Raw genomic sequence first — 17,713 nt, forward strand, 5'->3', positions numbered from 1 at the left:
CCATGTCCAGTTCTAACTGTTGTTTCCTGACCTGCATAGAGGTTTCTCAAGAGGCGGGTCAGGTGGTCTGGTATTCCCGTCTCTTTCAGAATTTTCCACAGTTTATTGTGATCCACACAGTCAAAGGCTGTGGCATAGTCAATAAAGCAGAAATAGATGTTTTTCTGGAACTCTCTTGATTTTCCAGTGAATCAGCGGATGTTGGCAATTTGATCTCTGGTTCCTCTGCCTTTTCTAAAACCAGCTTGAACATCAGGAAGTTCACGGTTTATGTACTGTTGAAGCCTGGCTTGGAGAATTTTGAACATTACTTTACTAGCATGTGAGATGAGTGCAATTGTGCAGTAGTTTGAGCATTCTTTGGCATTGCCTTTCTTTGAGATTGGAATGAAAACTGGCCTTTTCCAGTCCTGTGGCCACTGCTGAGTTTTCCAAATTTGCTGGCATATTGAGTGCAGCACTTTCACAGCATCATCTTCCAGGATTTGAAATAGCTCAACTGGAATTCCATCACCTCCACTAGTTTTGTTCGTAGTGATGCTTTCTAAGGCCCACTTGACTTCACATTCCAAGATGTCTGGCTCTAGGTGAGTGATCACACTATTGTGATTATCTTGGTCGTGAAGCTCTGTTTTGTACAGTTCTTCTGTGTATTCTTGCCACCTGTTAGTATCTTCTGCTTCTGTTAGGTCCATACCATTTCTGTCCTTTATTGAGCCCATCTTTGCATGAAATGTTACTTATTATCAACATGTGTAACTCTCATAACACAGCCAGAAAGTGTGTACTCATTATTACTGCCATGTTATGGCTGTCAAATGAGAGTGATGGGTAACTTATCTCAGATCACACGTGAATATGTGTGTAGTCACTTTAGTCATGTCCGTCTCTTTGCAACCCCGTGGACTGTAGCCCGCCAGGCTCATCTGTCCAGGGATTCTCCAGGCAAGAATACTGGAGTGGGTAGCCATTTCCCTCTCCATGGAAGGTTCCCTGCCCAGGGATCGAACTCAAGTCTCCAGTATTGTAGGCGGATTCTTTACCGTCTGAGCCATCAGGGAAGCCCCATCTAAGATCACCCTGATGGTTAAATAATAAGTACCACTAGTAAGTAGTAAAGAATGTGGACATGTTCATTATTTACATATTTAACGTTGGAGAGACCTTTTGGTTTCTCGCTGATGTTGAGCTCACTTCACAGCTCCCCCACCACCTTGTTCTGCTCCTCAGCTGAGCTGCAGTGAACTTTCATTCCCCAGGCAGCTGCTCCCACCGAACATCCATTTTTCTCCCCCACATCACATATTTAGACAAGCCTTTCCTGACCTTCAACCTAAAGCAGTCCCTACCACCTCCATCCCAGTGCCTGCCAATAACTCGACCCTATCTTATTTTCTTTACTGACCTTACTCATTATTTTGCTCATTTGGTTGTTGTCTATCTCTTCCCGACAGAATTTCAGCTCCTTGAGGGCAAGGACTTCGACTGACTTCTTTACCCTCAATCCCCATGGCCTTGAATAGCACCCAGCACATAGCAGATGTTCAATAAATGAACGATGAGTGAGGGACAGTCCCTCTTTGTCTGAGCCTTCAGACTCAGCCTCATTTCACTTCTCCTGTAAATTCTTCTCAATTAGTCTTTTTTCTTAGATCTGCCAACAAATAACCACGAAGTTGAAATGAATGGCCCTGCTCCCTGTACTGCCCCCCATTAATTCCTCTCTCTCACACATTTACAAGACTAACAGGTCAGGATGATCAGACGTGATTTTCTCCTCTCCCTGAGGCTGGCACTAAATTGTGAGGATTAACGAGATTCCCATCGCTCTCACTCATTCTGAGTGTCACGCTGAGGCTGAACCAATACTGGGACTCGTATAGTACATCGAGCTCATTTTGTTTCTATGCTGCTGTCCCTGCAAGCAGAGATTCTGTCAAGTTTGTTTTAATAACAGGGTTCCAGAGGGAAAATGCCAACTGAATTCATTACTAAAATAAATTGAAACTACATAAGCAGGCTGGAGGGGAAGAGGCATCCAAGAAACTTTATCTTCTCAAGCTCAGGAGCTGGTCATAAATCGACAATCAGTAAAACACATGCCACCTCTCCTTGGGAAATAAGTTCTTTTGACTGGCACCCCCAGACCACAGCTTGACCTTTGTGAATCTAAATTACTCTCTCCACTAACCATGCAAAGAGAATCTTGTTGCTCAGAGATTTTCTTCCTTCTTTTCAAGAATTCCCCACTGCCCATAAAAATAATGTAAGTATAAATAACGACATAATACTATAGTGACTCTATAGTATCTGCTGTTGTAATGTCTAGGATACCGTGTCGCCAATTAACTGCAGTGCCAACCTGCACTCTGAAGGTGGAGATAACACCAAACATGTAAATCACCTCATTATAATTGTGATACGTGCTATGGCTGAGGCTGAGGGACCTGCTTTAGATAAAGCAGATAAGATTTAAGGTAAGATTGAAAGGATAAGAAGGTCAGCTACGTGAAGTGTGGGTACGTGAGTGTGTACACATGGGCACACACATGTCCATCAACAGTCACATCGCTGCTCTGTGGATGAGGAGATCGAGGCTCTGGGAGGTTACGTTTCCTGCCCAAGTTTACTCACTCATTACAAGACAAGGTTTGGAAACCCATCTAGCCTAACCCCAAGTAACACACTCTTTCCACAGTTCTGCCCTTTTCTTGCATAAACCAGAGAAGATGAAGGACCTATATTTAATTGGGGGAAGAGGTTAAATTCCTTCCCCTGCACATTGGTGATGGCTGAGCAAGACTGAGCAAGTCTGCTGGGGCAGCTGTTTGGGGAAGATTTTATCTCAACCACAGAGGGGAGGTAAGAGAGGCTAAAATGAAAGGAAGGCGAGATGGCCAATAAAATTGAAGCTGGAGGAATAGTGGCTGCCAAGGGCCCAAGGAAGTACACAGAAGATAAAACACAGGAGGAACTGAATTGAGACCAAGAGAGAATGGAGCAAAGCCCCCAGTTCACTCCTCCTCTGTGTGGGTGTGCTTACTCACTTCAGCCATGTTTGTGACCCCATGGACTGTAGCCCACCAGGCTTTCCTCTCCATGGGATTCTCCAGGCAACAATACTGGAGGGGGTTGCCATGCCCTCCTCCAGGGGATCTTCCCGACCCAGGGATTGAACCTGTATCTCTTACGTCTCTTGCATTGGCAGGCGGACTCTACCACTGAGTCATCTGGGAAGCCTCGGTGGACAGTGCTTAGACACTGGCTGAATTTTCAAGTCCATTTCTGATTCCCCCTAAGGTCCCACAGCTAAATGACTTTTTCCCATGCTCTTTCTTATTCATCAAAAAGTGTATATTTATTGAGTGTGTTCTTCTTTTTAATTTTATTTTATTTTTGGCTGCACTGAGCGGTTTGCACAATCTTAGTTTCCCAACTAGAAACTGAACCCCGGTGCCTGGCAGTGGAAGCAAAGAGTCCTAACCATTGCTGGACCACTGGGGAATTCCCTATGCACTGTATTCTATTTTGGGGGCCGCGGGTGGTGTGCAACGGGGCATTTGGGATCCCACCCACACCCCCTGCAGTGGAAGCATGGAATCTTAACCACTAAACTGCCAGGGAAGTCCGTGCTGAGTACACTCTAATATTAGACAGTGATGATCCAAAGATCAATGAAGTGGTCAGTGACGGGTCTTGTCTAAAACAGGGTTCATCTTAGACTCCTCAAGACAACCAGCAAGCATTCAAGCCAGAGGCCCTGTGAGTTCCACCCATGAATGACCCTCTGTCCCAGTTAGGTGCCACCTCTGATAGTATGCAGGTGGATCACATCGTTTTACCCACCTGCTCTCAGGGCCTAGTGAGGGACACGGTTACAACCCAGTCGGGCAAGAGCTGTGGGAGAGAGAATTGCAGGAGTCCACAGGACCAGAATCGGGGAGTCTTATCCCTGAGCAGCAGTCAGGAAGGCTTCCTGTGTGAAATGTCCCCTCTTTCCTTCCTTCAACAAATAATTAGAGAGCCTCTGGTATGTGCCAGACACTGCTCTAAGTGATAGGAATCCAGTGATGAACATAAATTCCTGTCCTTATGGAGCTGGGATTCCCAGGTGGTGCTGCTGCTGCTGCTGCTGCTGCTGCTAAGTCACTTCAGTCATGTCTGACTCCGTGTGACCCCATAGACAGCAGCCCATCAGGCTCCCCTGTTCCTGGGATTCTCCAGGCAAGAACACTGGAGTAGGTCCAGGTGGCGCCAATGGTAAGGAATTCACCTGCCAAGGTAGGAGATGTAAGAGATGAGGGTTCAATCTTTGACTTGGGAAGATCCCCTGGAGGAGAGCATTGCCACCCACTCTAGTATTCCTGCCTGGAGAATCCCTTGGACAGAGGAGCCTGGCGGGCTACAGTCAACAGTGTCGCACAGTCAGACACGACTGAAGAGACTTAGCAGTCATGGAGCTAATACCCAAAGGCAGTAGGAGACAAGAAACAATAACCAGCAGACACATCATTTAAATAACTTAGTAGATGGTGTTAGGTGTTTTGAAGAACACAAAGCAATGGAGTGAAGGACAGTGACAGGTCGGCGGGGAAGCTACGCTGGACGGGGTGGACAGGAAGAGCGCTGGAGAAGAGTCCTAAGTGTCCGGAGGAGCCAGCGTGAGGACATCTGGAGGAAGAGGGTTCTAGGTGGAGGCAGTGGAAAGGCCTAAGGAGGGCAGACTTCCCTGGTGGCTGAGTGGTTAAGAATTCACCTGCCATTGCAGGGGACATGGTTCAGTCCCTGGTCTGAGAAGATCCCACGTGCCATGGAGCAGCTAAGCCCATGCTCCACATCGACTGGGCCCACGTGCCCTAGAGCCCCTGATCTGAAACAGGAGAGCAGCCGCTGCAGTGAGAAGCCCAGACACCGCTACAGAGTAGCCCCCGCTCACTGCAGCTAGAGAAAGCCTGCACACAGCAACGAAAACCAGCACAGCCAAAAAATCAGTTTAAAAAGAAAGAAAGGCCTAGAGTGGGGATAAGTGTGCCCTAGTCAAGAAAATGCAGGACAGCCACTGTGACCAAAGTCATCAAAGGCAGAGAGGAGGGACCAGAGATGAGATGGGAGATAGAGGCAGTACTGATTCCAGGACCCTGGTGTGGCTGTGGGGTTTTACTTCCAGGGCAGTGGGAAGTCATTGAGAGACTAAGAAAGATACTGATATGCTCTGGTTTACATTAAAAGGTAACTCTAGTCAAATGGTTTTTAAACAGAAGGAGCCGTGGGTGTGTACTCAGTCACCTCCGTGGCGTCCAACCCTTTGCAACTCTATGGACTGTAGCCCACCAGGCTCCTCTGTCCCTGGGATTTTCCAGGCAAGCGCAGTGGAGTAGGTTGCCATGCCCTTCTCCAAGGGATCTTCCCAACCCAGGAATTGAGCCCGGGACCCCCGAATTGCAGGCAGATTCTTTACTGCTGAGCCCCAGGGGAAGCCTCACATGGACTGTGAGCATTTTTTAAATGAACTTTTATTTTGGAATAATTTTAGGTACTTGGAAAAGCTACAAAAGTGGTAATGGTACACAGACTTCCTATATATACCCTTCACCCAGTTTCTCCTATTGCTCACATCTTACATAACCATGGTGTACTCAGCAAAAGGAAAACACTAACAGATGATAGATCACCAGAGCATTAACTAAACTACAAACTTCATCTGGATTTCACCAGTCTTTTCACTAATATCCTTTTTCTCTTCCAGGATCCAACTCAGGATAGTGCCATGCCTTTAGGCCTACCCTCTTTTAAACAGTCTGTCTTTGAGGAAATACTCGAGTCAGCTAGAATCCGCTTCTCTGGACTTTAACTGAAAGTCTGGACAGATAAGAGAGGTGAAATAGACTCAGGCAGGTAACCTCTGGAGGCAACTTCAGTCCTCTAGTCAAGAGATGTTGGTGCCTACCCTAAAAAAGGGGATGGGGAGTCAGTTGAGTCAATGCAGTCACATCTCTTGCTATCGCTTCATGGAATAAAGGTAATTTTAACACCCCCAAATTAAGAAGAACATAGTCTCAGAATAGACAGTCTTCTAAATTTAGCTCCATGCTGAAGCTGAAGCTCCAATACTTTGGACACCTGATGTGAAGCGCCAACTCATTGGAAAAGACCCTGATTCTGGGAAAGATTGAGGGCAGGAGGAGAACGGGGCAACAGAGGATGAGATGGTTGCATAGTAGACCAATACAATACAATAGAATTTGAGCAAACTCCAAGAGATAGTGAAGGACAGGGAAGTCTGGTATGCTGCAGTCCCTGGGGTCACAAAGTCAGACACAATTTAGCAACTGAACAACAACCGAAGGTAAAGAATCCGCCTGTAAAGTAAGAGACCCAGGTTCAATCCTTGGGTCAGGAAGAACCCCTGAAGGAGGGCATGGCAACCTATTCCAGTGTTCTTGCCTGGAGAATCCCACGGACAGAGGAGCCTGGAGAGCTACAGTCCATGTGGTCACAAAGAGCTGGACACAACTGAGTAACACTTTCACTTCACCTGGTCTCAGAACAGACAGGCTTTTAAATTTGCTTTATGCAACATTTAATACGTGACTCAGAATTTTTGTATTTTGTCTGAGAAGAAGAGTAGAACTTAAAATATGACTTTATACTGATCCAGCCTACAGAATCTCCTCTGGGGACAAAGGGTCCTCAAAAAATTGTGGATTTACAGGATTATAGTACTTAATCAACAAACATTTATGGAGCACCTTCTATGTTTCAGGCACTACCTACAGCCTATGTTACCATCAGAAAAGCTCTGGTTTCAGAAGCACAATATGGACCAAAGAAAAAGAAATAACTAATTGCACAATGACCTGTTCAGAGGTTTATTACTAACCTGATAGAATCAGTGATTACAGGCAACTTGACGTTGATGGATTGGTTGTTAATTGAGCATAACAATGGGAGTGCTGCAAAGGAGATTATATCTGGGGTGGGAAGGGTGGCCACTCCTCTTCTTGGGAAAAAGGTCTCCTGTGGGAGAGGAGGCCATCAGCACAAGGTAAAGAGGAGAGCAAGTTGGGGGCAACTTCAGCTGTGTCTACACCTAACCCTCACCTACATGCAGCTGTCTTTATAATCTGTCTCTAGTGCAGCATCTTCCCTATTCTCTCCTGATCAATCCAGTTGGTCTAAATGGGGAGTCAAAGGTTAGGGAATCCCTAGGTAGGAGATCTTAGACCAGCAGATAAAAATCTTCATCCAAGTTAAGAAGGTTAGAAAATAATAACACATATTACTGATCCCCTACAATAAGCACAGCAGATAAAGATGAACAGCTCCTCAGCTGCATCCTCCCCAGTAACAGAGGTGAAGGATGAAGAGCAGAGAGTGAGGGAAACCCAGCGATGCTGGGCTCCAGGGATTACAGTCATGCTTTCCAGCATCTGTGAGAGATGGCTGAAGACAAAATCAGGTCGCTGATAAACTGGTGCTTTTTGCTTCCTTGTCCCAGTGCTATATTCTGAGAAGCAGCATTTACTTTTAAATAGCGGCTTGGGGACTTCTCTAGCAGTTTGTGGTGAACATTTCATCTTCGAACACAGGGGCTGGGGGTTCAGTCCCTGCTCAGGGAGTTAAGACCTCACATACGCCCGAACCAAAGAAACCATTAAAAAATTAAATAATTTTTAATGAAATTAAATCATTAAAACCAAAAGCAGTTCTGTAACAAGTTCAACAAAGACATTAAAAATGATCTACATTAAAAAAAAAAAAAAACTCAAAAAAGTGAGTAGTGATTTGGAGACTTCTTGCCTCAGGATCACCAGAGGAGCTTGGAAAATGAAAATTCTAGGTCCCTCTCCCAGGCCTCCTGAATCAGAATTTCCAGAATCTGCATTTTAGATGAGCTCCCCATGTGATCCTGACCCACCTGAAATAGGAAAAACTGCTGTCCTTCAAGCCACCCGACCTACCAGTCTGTAGATGGGGGTGATGACAGAAGTGTGGGGAAGATGCAGATGGCGGGGAGGAGGTCTAGCGGGAGGGGACAGAGGGAGGCAGCAGCAGGGGCATTCCTGCCACCACGCCCGTGCTGTCCTTCCGGGGAGAGTGTGGTCAGGCTTCGGCTATCTTAAGCCGTCTATCGATATTCTGTAACCCCCTCTAATTCTTGTTACCGCTTGACTTGACCGTTCCGAGTTTACTGTCCACCTTGATCCTCTTGGGCCCTTTGGGCTGAAAACTTCAAAAGCCAGAGATTAACCCTCAAGACTCTCTGATTTTCACAAAGAAGTTTCCAGAACAAAACCTAAGCTGATGAGCCCTGCTGGTTAGGAAGATAGGTTCTAGACTCTAGACTCTGGAGGACTGTGTGTCCTTGGACACCTTGTGCCTCAGTTTCCTCATCTATACAGTGGATTTATCACCAGGATCCAACTCATCCGGATGTTTTAAGTAGCAAATGAGATAATTCATTCAAAGCTCTCAGCATGTGCTTGGAACAGAGCTCATGCCTGGTAAGTGTTAGCTCAAACATACAGCCTGTTAGAAATGCCCAGCCCCCATTAGGAGGCACCCCCAGCACGCCCGGCTGACGGGAGTCACCGTGGAAGGGTGGATGAGGTGGGGAGAAAGATGAGCCTATTCATGGAAACAAGAAGCTGTGTGCAGCTGCGAGGGAGCAGAGGAGGAAAGGGGAGATGTTGCTCAGAGCCCCTGCTTGTGCTGAGGCGGGAATCATGTGTAACGGGAAAGGGAGAGAAAAGAAGGGAAGTGACACACTGTCAGTGTGTCTGTCATCCTGGATGAGCAATAGACATGATATGAATCCTCAAGACCAGCCTGCATCATTAGTTTGAGGAATAAAAAGGCTTATTATTAGGAGAAATTGATGCTCTGTGAAACCAGAGCTTTCAGAACAAAGATAATCTGACTGACACTTTGTGAGGCTGGAGAAGTGTGTTTCATTCATGACTGGTTACAGGCCTCTGGGTCTTTTGTTTAATTTCATTGTTTTCTTGTCCCACTTTTCTCCCCTAGGCTCCAGGCTAAACCTTGGATGGGGAGGGGACTGCTCTCCATGGTATTAGGGAGGGATTAGGAGGCGGAGAATTTCTTGCCAAGGAAATACACCCAGTCTGTATTTTGAAGGGCTTTATTTGAACTACCTAGAATATACAGAGGCAAGTCTGTACAATTTCATCATAAACTCAACCTTACACTTTTCAAAGGAGGCCTTTCAGGGGGGTGGAGGAGGGCATGGATATAGCTTTCAGGCCAAGATTCAGACATGGTTCAAATTAAGCTGACCAGCTGTGTGACCTTGGGGAAATCACTTAAGTTCTCCGAGCCTCAGTTTCCTCATCTGTAAAATGGAGTCAAGATTATAACTAATCTTATAGAGCTGTTGTGAGAAATGAAACAGGATAGTATAAGCAAATCCTTAGAGAAAAGGCACCATCCTCAACAATGTCACTGCTGTCACTATTCCTAAAAGGTTTGGGGAGCAACAATGGGAACCAATATAAAATCAAGATAGTCCTAGAATCATAGCAGCATCCAGGAAACTCACTGACACCTGTTTCCACCCTAAAAACAAGGGGAGCCATTGCTAGATGTATTTTGTCAGCTCCCTGTTCTTTTAGAAAAAGCACTTATTTCCAGGGAAGTCTTGGGAGTCCCCATCTCCTTAAAGTCACAGAATTCCCTGGTGGCTCAGAGGTTAAAGCATCTGCCTGTAATGCAGGAGACCTGGGTTCAATCCCTGGGTTGGGAAGATCCCCTGGAGAAGGAAATGGCAACCCACTCCAATATTCTTGCCTGGAAAATCCCATGGACAGAGGAGCCTGGTGGGCTACAGTCCATGGGGTAGCAAAGAGTTGGACACAACTGAGCAACTTCACATTCACTTCACTTGGGAATCCCCATCTCCTTAAAGTCACAGAATAGTATTGCTGCCTCAAGACAGAGAAACTCCATAGAAAACGCCTGCTGCCCCACCCCACTCACCTCCAGCAACCAATTCCCAAATCTCCATTCTTCCCCAGAGTTGATCCTCAAGGTACAAATGGCTCAGAAAAGAAAGTAATTCTTATTGTTCTTTCTCAGGGTTTCCTGTGTTTTTCAACCTGGGAATTTGCATTCCCATGTTCCAGTCTCCCCAGAGCTTTGACTTACTTTAAGGACATTTTAGAAAGAGAAGCAATGTGAGAATGAGAGTGAGTGTGCAGAACAGAGACAAGGACCTTGGTCCCAAACCAGAAAATATACCCTCTCAATCACTGATTGAGTTGTTCTATAAACCCTGACAGAACCCCCACCATGGCAGGCCCTGTGTCAGGGGCTGGACGGCAATGGAAAGAGAATGCAGTCCCGGATGTAGATGAGCACAGTCTAGAAGGGGGGAGGGGATAAACAGCCACAGCAGGAGAGAGAGGAGAGGCACCTCTCACATCCTCAGAATGACCCAGTCACCGTTGCCTCCTGATGACATCCAGGGACCAGACTCAGGAGTAGGAGTGTCCAGGAGTGTCCCCAAACCCCTCCCATCCTTCGCCTGTCTCCACGCCTGAATTAATCCCTCATGAGTCTTCATTGTGGAGTAAGACCATCCCTTGTTTGAATGCCAGTAGCCCTAGGAGCCGTCATCAGCCACACCAAAACCAGTTTCCTTAATTCCCTAAACAGAACTTGACAGTTTACAAAGCACTGTCACATTTATTATCTGGTAAGCAGGCAGGCAATTTTGTCCCCACGTTATAGACAAGGAAGTTAGATAATTAGCCTATGGCCTCAGAGCTCAGAGGTAACAGATCTGGGGCCTGCATCAGGTCTTCCGATTCCAAGCCTAGGGCCCAGCAAATAGTCAGGACCATCACTGTTTCCTAGAAGCTCAGGCCGAAGCTACTCTTTCCTCTCAGGAGTAGATACTTTGTGGTTCTGATGGGGGAAAAAATCACTTTGTATAGACCTAATTCCTGCTCTGCATTCTCCAGAGAGTTCCATAGAAGGAGGGGTTGAGAGCTCTCATGTTCTTCGATGCTCAAGCAGAACTTGCCCAGTCCCATGGGCACAGGAAAAGGCCAGGTAGCAGGAAACAGCTGGGAATAATGACCAGTCCCTGGGCACCTCCCTGGTGGTCCAGCGGCTAAGACTCCAAATGCCCAATGCAGGCTGCCTGGGTTCCACTCCTGGCAGGGAACTAGATCCCACGTGCTGCAACCAAGAGTTCACTTGTTGCAGTTAAAAGATCCCACATGCCCCAGCCAAGACCCAGCACAGCACATAAATAAATTATCAGTCGAAAGGCCAGTTCCTGGATGGTCACCGAGCGTGCAGCACTGCGGCGGCTTCAGCTACATCACCCAAATGTCCCTACTCCTCCCTGGTCCCCACCTGTGTGACTGTGGTCCCTCCCACCCCATTATTCAGGGACTTCTCTGCATGCGGAGGGAGCACCTTCAAACAAGTCCCCTCATGCTCTTCATGAATAACTACTACCCACTCACAGGTCCCCATGAGAATTAGCTTGTCATCTCCATGGACGTTGTGGCTTCTGTTAAAACACTGCTTTCCTGCCCGGGATGCTGCCTCCTGGGACCTCAAGCCCTCGAGAGGTGAAGCAGACCTGGGGCCCTTGTGTTCTCATTGCACCCGTGGCGCCACTGTAAGTCCTTTTCCCAACTCTGTATTTTGTCACCTTGGCCTTTGAGTTACTGACGTCTCCCCAGGGGGAGAACAGGTCCTTCAGCTTGTGGCTCTAAGCCCTCCCTTACAGGGGCTGAGCATCGCTTCCTGGCTCCATGCAGGGTCAGACCCCTCACACACCATCCACTGTCCCTGTGCCCCCATTTCTTTCCCCAGTTCCCGTGCAAAAGGCTTGTCTTTCAATACAAAACCATACAAACAAATTGGAGAAAATTGACAATCGAAGCTCCACAAGCCATCTGAACATTGATGGATGATTCTGGAAACGTGACAGCTCGGTGTTGGAGGGGGAGGGTGCATTCAGCAGTTGGCCCAATCCTAAACTCTTAAAAATCCCCTCACAGTAACAATAGCTGTCACTTATTGAGCCTTCGCTTCCCAGGCAGTTCAATGGGTTAAGAAACCGCCTGCAATGCAGGAGATGTGGGTTCAGTCCCTGGGTGGTGAAGATCCCCAAGTGGAGAGCATGGTAACCCACTCCAGTATTCCTGCCTGAAAAACTCCCATGGACAGAGGAGCCCGGCAGGCTGCAGTCCATACAGTCGCATAGAGTCAGACACTCAGCAGAGTCAGACACTGAAGCGACTTAGCACGCACGCATTGAGTCTTCACATTCTTATCTAACCCTCCCAAGGCCTCTTTGGAGTAAGTACCACTACTGTCCTCAATTTAGATAAGAAAATGGGTGTTTAGAAGATTACTTATCAAGGTCACAGTCTCCAAGCCGAAAAGTGAAGAGATGGACCCATCTATCTGACCCCAGAACCTAAACTCCTAACCCTAATGTAACACTGAGTCTCCCACCTAAGCTGTGTTTGAAGGATCTGTGGATCCAGGTAGTGTTTCATATGATGTGATTGCTTTGAGAAACAATGACAAAGGAGAGTTTAAGTACTGGGTAGGTGGGTGGGTCAGGGAGAAGCTGTTAATTTCAGATCTGTAACTCAGACTGATCATTAAGTGACAGAAATGTCACCATGCCCCTTTATCTTATCCATCCACCTTCTAAAATAAAAAAGCCAGGCCCGATGATTTCCTCAGTGGGAAGATCCATCCTTTATGTGCTTAAAAATCCTAAGGATGATGGGGTTTTTTACAAGTTACCAAAAGAGATTCTGGCCCATGGAAGTATCCTGTCATTTACCAGAATTTCCTTAAAATGTACCCTTAATACCGGGTAGAGAGTCTTGTACAATAAGAGAATGCTACGGAAATGTGTTTTTTAAACCAGCACATCACAAGCAGGGCAGGCTGATAAAAACTGTATTGACACCTGATCAGTCCAGGCCCCTCATTCCTGTATCTGCATCACACAGATGTCCTTTGGAGCAAAGGTGGATTCTAACCCCCTAGAACACAAAAGTCTTCCTCCTAACCACTTATATTCAAAATTAAACAACTATTTGACACGGCTAAAATAAGAACCCTAAAATTAGAATGATAGCCAAGTGGTGGTTACTAATTATATTTACATGTGCCTGCTCAGTTGCTAAACTGTGTCTGAATCTTTGCGACCCCATGGACTGTAGCCCACCAGGCTCCCCTGTCCATGAGATTCTCCAGGCGAGAATACTGGAGTGGGTTGCCATTTCCTACTCCAGGGGATCTTCCTGACCCAGGGATCGAGCCCACATCTCCTGTGTCTCCCGCATTACAGACAGACTCTTTACCACTGAGTCACCAGGGAAATCACTACATTATGTTGCTGTTGCTACTCAGTCGCTCAGTTGTGTCCACCTCTTTGTGAGCCCATGGCTGCAGCACGCCAGGCCTCCCTGTCCTTCACCAACTCCCAGAACTTGCTCAAACTCATGTCCATTAAGTGGGTGATGCCATCCAACCATCTAGTCTTCCATCGTCCCCTTCTCCTCCTGCCTTCAGTCTTTCCTAGCATCAGGGTCTTTTCCAGTGAGTCGGCTCTTCGCATCATGTGGCCAAAGTATTGAAGTTTCAGTTTCAGCATCAGTCCTTCCAGTGAATATTCAGGGTTGATTTCCTTTAGGATTGATTTGTTAGATCTCCTTGCAGTCCAAGGGACTCTCAAGAGTCTTCTCCAATACCACAGTTTGAAAGCATCAATTCTTTGGTGCTCAGCCTTCTTTATGGTCCAGTTCTCACATCTGTACATGACTACTGGAAAAACCATAGCTTTAACTATAGAGACCTTTGTCAGCAAAATAATATCTCTGCTGTTTAATATGCTGTCTAAGTTTGTCATAGCTTTTCTTTCAATGAACGAGCATCTTTTAATTTCATGGCTGCAGTCACCATCTGCAGTGATTTTAGAGCCCAAGAAAATAAAGTCTCTCACTATGTTCATTGTTTCCCCAACTATTTTCCATGAAGTGATAGGACTGGATGCCACGATCTTTGTTTTTTGAATGTTGAGTTTTAAACCAGCTTTTTCACTCTCCCGTTTCACCTTCATCAAGAGGCTCTTTAGTTCTTCGCGTTCTGCCATAAGGGTGGTGTCATCAGCATATCTGAGGTTATCGATATTTCTCCCTGAAATCTTGATTCCAGCTTGTGCTTAATCCAGCCCAGGATTTCGCATGATGTACCCTACATATAAGTTAAATAAGCAGGGTGACAATGTACAGCCTTTACGTACTCCTTTCCCAATTTGGAACCAGTCTGTTATTCCATGTCCAATTCTAACTGTAGCTTCTTGACCTGCATACAGGTTTCTCAGGAGGCAGGTCAGGTGGTCTGGTATCCCCATCTCTTGAAGAATTTTCCACAGTTTGTTGTGATCCACACAGGCAAAGGCTTTGGCTTAGTCAGTGAAGAAGAAGTAGACGATTTTCCTGTAATTCTCTTGCTTTTTCAATGATCCAACGAATGTTGGGAATTTGATTTTAGGTTCCTCTGCCTTTTCTAAATCCAGCTTGTACATCTGGGAGTTCTCAGTTCACATATTGTTAAAGTCTAGCTTGGAAGATTCTGAGTATGACCTTGCTAGCATGTGAAATGAGTGTAATTGTGCAGTAGTTTGAACAATCTTTGGCATTGTCTTTCTTTGGGATTGGGATGAAAACACCTTTACCAGTCCTGTGGCCACTGCTGAGTTTTCCAAATTTGCTGGCATATTGAATGTAGCACTTTCACAGCATCATCTTTTAGGATTTGAAATAGCTCAGCTGGAATTCTATCACCTCCACTACCTTTGTTCATAGTGATGCTTTCTAAGACCCACTTGACTTCACATTCTAGGATGTCTGGCTCTAGGTGAGTGATCACACCGTCGTGGTTATCCAGGTCATTAAGAGTTTTTTTGTATAGTTCTTCTGTGTGTTCTTGCCACCTCTTCTTAGTATCTTCTGTTCTGTTAGGGCCATACCATTTCTGTCCTTTATTGGGCTAAATTTGCATGAAATGTTCCCTTGGTATCTCTAATTTTCTTGAAGAGATTTCTAGTCTTTCCCATTCTATTGTTTTCCTCTATTTCTTTCCATTGTTCATTGAGGAAGGCTTCTTTATCTCTCTTTGCTATTCTTTGGAACTCTTCATTCAGATGGGTATAGCTTTCCTTTTCTCCTTTGCCTTTTGCTTCTTTCTTTTCTCAGCTATTTGTAAGGCCTCCTCAGACAAGCATTTTGCCTTTTTGTGTTTATTTTTCTGGGGATGGTTTTGATCACTGCCTCCTGTACAATGTTACAAACCTCCTTCCATAGTTCTTCAGGCCCTCTATCAGATCTAATCCCTTGAATCTATTTGTCACTTCCACTGTATAATTATAAGGGATTTGATTTAGGTCATACCTGAGTGGCCTAGTGATTTTACCTATTTTCTTCAATTTAAGTGTGAAATTAAATTCTGCATTGGCCATAGCAAACACCTTCTTCCAACAACAAAAGAGATGACTCTACACATGGACATCACCAGATGTTCAATACCAAAATCAGATTGATTATGTTCTTTGCAGCCGAAGATGGAGAAGCTCTATACAGTCAGCAAAAACAATACCGAGATGACTGTGGCTCAGATTATGAACTCCTTATTACAAAATTCAGACTACATTATGACCCCTACTCAAAAAAAAAAAGCAAAGAATAATAGTAGCTTACTTCCATCTGGTATTGACAGCCTGTCCTGTCATCAAAGTGTAGCCTGAAACCACCATACCAGCCCTACCTGGGAATTGGTTAGAAATGCAATTTCTCAGCCTCCCCCAAGACTTAAGAATCAGAACTCCTGCGGAAGTAGTCCAGCAATCTGTTTTAACAAAGTGACTGTGTGATTCTGGGGCTTCTCTTATGACTCAGCTGGTAAAGAATCCACCTGCAATGAGAGAGACCTGGGCTTGGATCCCTGGGTTGGGAAGATCCCCTGGAGAAAGAAAAGGTTACCCGCTCCAGTATTCTGGCCTGGAGAATTCCATGGACTATACAGTCCATGGGGTCACTAAGAGTTGGACACAACTGAGCGACTTTCACTTTCACTGGGTGATTCTGATGCTGTAAGTTTTGGGAATCCTGGCTCACCTCACTGAGTCCTTACAATGACCACGGAAGATGTAGGAAGTGTTGGGCATCGCTGTTCCCGTTTTACAGAGAAGAAACCTAAGTCTCAAAAATATCCAGCGACCTGTCCCAAGTGAGTAGTAACAGCAGGATTGGAATACAGGGTGTTCCCTTCCCCAGGTTCCCACTTCTCTAAACATGTGTTTCCTCACTGGTGAAAAGTCAGCAGGGAGAGAGTCTGGGATTCAAATGGTTATTCCTATGGAAACCAATAAAAAGTATTGTGTTGGTCCCCAAGTTCATTTGGGTTTTTCCCTACCATCTGACAGAAAAAGCTTAATGAAATTTTTGGGCAACCCAACAGTTTCAGTCAAGGGTCAGGAAAGAAGTGAACATCTATTGAACATCAGTTATGTGCCAGTCATTGTACCCAAACATCTCATTTCACTCCATTGTCACAGAAGACCAGGCTAGATAGGCATTCTGAAATGAGGTCAAGTAGGATAAGCCACTTTCCCAGGCTCTCACAGCTAAGTAAGTTGCAGAGTAGCACCTGAATCCTGCTTAGTCTGCCTCTAAGAATCCTCACAGCCTCCCTGAGGCACACTTACACATTCAGCAGATGCAGGTGTCCTCATGGCAAAAAGAGCAGAAAGCCAGGGTTGAGTGCATAGGGAGCAACGAATGAGATCACCCTGCTCCAGGGGTGAAAAACCACCTCGACAGCAATTGTGGGGCTTTCACAGCGTCACCAGCCACCCCGGGCTGCTCCTCCCTTCCCTCCCTTCTCTCTCAAAACCACCAACTTTTCCCTTTCCCCTTGTGGGACAGGGAAGTCAAGTTCTTACCAAGTTAAACATGCTTATTCTCTTACTATTAACTGAGTATTCATCTACCTTTCCAGGGAAGCCAAGCCTTTTGTGGGTAATGATGCCAGAAATGGGTGAATTGCCAGTAGAAATTCTAGCAATACTCAGCGAGGATTATCATAATGTTTAGGATGCCTTTAACCAGCTCCCCACACAGAATATATACACACCCTCGAAACTGGTTTGGAATTTACCAGCAACCTTCCAAGTCGATGGCTTAATTAACTTGCAGACAATGTACAACATGTCATGAAATGTCTAAAATCAAGCAGCGCAGGAAGGTAAAAAACCTACTGTTTCTCACCCATCATTTTGTAGCATGTTATTTCTTTTTTAACACATGGCTCTTTCTTTTCACTTCAGAAAAACACACAGTATTTCCACCCCCTCCCTCTTGGTTCACAGAATCAAGGGAACATAAAATGAAAACTCTGGGTGAAAATATTTGTTGACAGAAATATATTGATATATGTGTGCTGAGCTCAGTCATGTCTGACTCTTTGCAGCCCCATGAACTGTAGTCTGCCAGGCTCCTCTGTCCATGGGATTTCCAAAGCAAGAATGCTGGAGTAAGGCACCATTTTCTACTCCAGATATTGATATAAAACAGCCCCCAATCTCCCTAGCTAAAAACCGATCATTGACTTTCAGGTGCTTTCAGGTTGGGGTCCAGGATTCCAGGCTGCT

The 17,713-nt window shown here is 45.7% G+C and overlaps 1 non-coding gene across 1 annotated transcript; it reads left to right on the top strand.

The window, feature by feature from the left end:
• Positions 1-9,691: 9,691 nt before the first annotated feature.
• TRNAY-GUA (transfer RNA tyrosine (anticodon GUA)) lies at positions 9,692-9,763 on the top strand. Its single transcript has one exon. It is a non-coding gene; the product is annotated as a tRNA-Tyr (tRNA).
• Positions 9,764-17,713: the final 7,950 nt, after the last annotated feature.

The sequence above is a fragment of the Budorcas taxicolor genome, chromosome 7 (genome assembly GCF_023091745.1).
Source record: "Budorcas taxicolor isolate Tak-1 chromosome 7, Takin1.1, whole genome shotgun sequence".
Classification (NCBI taxonomy): Eukaryota; Metazoa; Chordata; class Mammalia; order Artiodactyla; family Bovidae; genus Budorcas; species Budorcas taxicolor.